The sequence below is a fragment of the Anneissia japonica genome, unplaced genomic scaffold (assembly GCF_011630105.1).
Source record: "Anneissia japonica isolate Jap-2015-1 unplaced genomic scaffold, ASM1163010v1 scaffold1587_len1432017_cov164, whole genome shotgun sequence".
Taxonomy (NCBI): Eukaryota; Metazoa; Echinodermata; class Crinoidea; order Comatulida; family Comatulidae; genus Anneissia; species Anneissia japonica.
In genome coordinates this window covers 459,500-462,487 of record NW_022713643.1, presented here as the reverse complement: position 1 = coordinate 462,487, position 2,988 = coordinate 459,500, and positions in this window count along the sequence as shown.

Sequence of the window (2,988 nt, the reverse complement as noted above, 5' to 3'; positions counted from 1 at the left end):
GCACTAAGCTGCTCTCTTTTCAAAACAGCAGTTGCTTCTCTGCTGTTGTTATCATCATCATCAATATTGTTATAATAATAATGATAATAAAAATAATAATAATAAACAAGCATTTATTATGCGCCAATTTCAAAATAAATGGTCAAAGGTGTGAAAGTATACATAGAGCATGAATTGAATAGAGTAATAGAAACGTAAAAAGACAATGTAAATATGAACGTGGAATTATTATTATTTTTATTATTATTATGTTATTTTCTCTTTCTTAAGATGTGCCAAATTTAATAGGACCTTCAAATGGCAATAATTACTGATATTTTCTTAATTTTAAATAATAATCTTTAATAATGTTATTTTATGCTGCATTATTACTATCTACTATGTAATTTGTATTAATTATGAAAGCTGCTCTTTTTCAGTTGCTTTGCTCTCAACTATGGAGTGATTTACATTGCTCAATAGAACTTTGTCCCAGGTCAGTTGATTGTCCAATTTAAAAACGTTTCTGTTTGTCGTTTCTTGACTACTTTTCATGTTGACTTGAAGTTTTTCTTTGTAAATGAAATATTGATACATTTAGTAATTTTAGATCTTAATATTTTTTGTACACAATCAGGCGAAGGCATCACTGAAGTTAGAAGGCGTGTAAGAAGTTTCTCAAGCACCCTTACGCACTTCATACATGTATATTTACACATTCCTGAGACTAAAGTGGATGGAGTTCAAGGTGATGGCTCAACTGTTGTGAAAAAAAAAACATACCAACAGGTAACAATAGGAAAGCAATTGTCAACACCTTCATTTTTTAAGATTCTTTATTCATCAAAAAATAAACATGCATATTATAAGATAGTTTATAATAGTTTTAATAAAAGTTATCACCTAAAGCGAATGCTTATGTGACCCTTGCGACCAACTGACCTTTTGCAAACAGCATCTGAAAATCGCTAGTCATCAGTTGCCCATGGTTATGGATTGTTTTATTCAGCTGACAGTAATAAGCGGGGGAGAAGAGACCTGTCTATACAATGTTTCCATGTCTCATAAAACAGAACGAAATACAGAAATTCTGCATTGTATTTTTATCCCATAATGTTTTAACTTTTAGAATGATTATTAGGTTGGAAAAGTGGCAGGGAATAATATGTTCACCTATACCTGTACTTACTTTATATTGGTTTGGTGTTATTTTATTTCAGTATAGGTCAGTTTAATTAGCTAAATTATTTGTCTTTGGGATTGCACTGTATTGCATTCATTCAGGTTGCTCACAACATTTTTTGCCAGCCTCATGGCATGAGAGTTAATTAGTAGGCTTGTAAATAGGCTTTTCTATATAACTATGTCCATGATAAATTGAAACTTGTTGATGAAATAGGTATGAAATTTATTTAATTATTTATTTTAATATGAAAGTTGGAAGTATAAAACCTGGTAAGGCCAGATAGCCATATGTCGAGCAACTCTGAAAGAAGACAACCATTTGGGAAGAAGCAAGCTACTACAACTAGTCCACACATCAAGCGTTATACAATTTTACTACTACCTTACACACTACTATAAAATATTACATATATTACAAAACATTTCCTCATGGTGCTCTATTCAATAATTAAATATATTGTTAAATATTTTTGTTTTTTAAACATAAAATATGTATTCTGTATTTCATATAAAGAGCTTTTAGAAGTCATATAAGATATCGATTCAATGTTAAATTATGAAACGTTATAGGCCAGCACCTTGACCTCTAAGGATTAGTGCCAACATTTACTACTGTACAAACACTACAATATTAAATAATAAGCTCATTATTATTATATAATTTTCGATTCAATTCTAAGCCGCTCCGGAACTCATTGCTTTTCTGAATTCCTGAAGCTTTTGTAGTATAAAAACATTTCTAATGCTAACATCTATTTACTATATGTTAATATATATAATATTTATATATTTTTTGTAAAATAAACACTGCTTAAAATAACTTCGCCTACTGTGGAGGCTTCCATGCATCAGAACAGATTCTTGCAAAAATCATTTGAAGATTTTCTAGATCTGAAGCTAAGCTACAGGTCATGTTATCCCACACAGGGGAAGCATATTCTAACAGTGGTCAAATGCAAGTGATATAAATTTTTTACTAAACTTGGTCGTGATAAGAATTTTTTTACATATTTCATCATATTTAATTATGGAGTGGCTTTATTTAGTATTAATTGTACATGCCTATTCCATGATAAATCATAACTAAACATAATTTTGATGGTGTTGATGGTGTTTGCATCAGACTTCTTGAGAACAGAACTGCCTTGTTTTTATCAGCATTGAAGTTTACCTTCCGCCTTTCAGCCCATTCAAAAATAGTTTTTAAATCATTATTTAATCTAGGTTCAATGATGTTTCTATCATTACCGATTTCATATAAGCATGAATCATCAGCATACAAGCTATTATTTTTCAAATATGTTGTTGGTTTAAGCTTTACCGTGCATTCCTTTCACCCTTATTATATCTCTATGTCTTGTGAAAATGATATGAAGAAATAAAAAAAATATTTAAAAAAATATAAAAGAACTTCTAACTGGTGGCTCACCAGGCCTTGCCTTTTAAGGCGCGCGAGCGCGCTACAGTGCTTCTCAAGCCATTCCGATGAGCGCGAAATATCGCGCATCTACTGTATATTCCGGTGTATAAGCCGCAAATTTTCTATGCAATATTCCCTCCGAAGTTTAGGGGGCGGCCTATACACCAGTCATTAACCTACTCCCAAAAAGTTTAGATCGCGGGCCGCGGCGAAAATCAGGCACCGTCTGTCTAGCTTGGGCTTAAGCTAGCCCAATTAATTCGCCTAGGGTAGGACCGGTTTAAAGGCCTAGTATACTCACTACAGTGCTGTACTAGGATTCCTACTACATTTTCCATGACATTCAAGCAATGGTTTGGGTCGTCTAAATAATTATTTTCATAATTTTTCAATTGTGAAACACG